Here is a 250-nt window from a genome sequence, read left to right on the forward strand (position 1 = left end):
GAAAAGGTCATTTGTATCCTCCTCGATTAGGGTTTTCATTAGAAGCCTACCAAACAATGTGGGGAGCAAAGTCTAGAAAAGTAAGGTCAGCTCTCTGTGAAGCTCAGGGATGGGGGGTTTGGGAGGATAAGTGTGCAAGGGAACAGCCAGGACCTTATACAGTCAAAACTGGTCACATACAAAGAGGATGAAGGAGACATGTTCATAGAGGAACATATGTACTAAGCTGCAGGATGATGCTGTTGAATGG

The sequence above is a fragment of the Penaeus monodon genome, chromosome 22, assembly GCF_015228065.2.
Source record: "Penaeus monodon isolate SGIC_2016 chromosome 22, NSTDA_Pmon_1, whole genome shotgun sequence".
NCBI lineage: Eukaryota > Metazoa > Arthropoda > Malacostraca > Decapoda > Penaeidae > Penaeus > Penaeus monodon.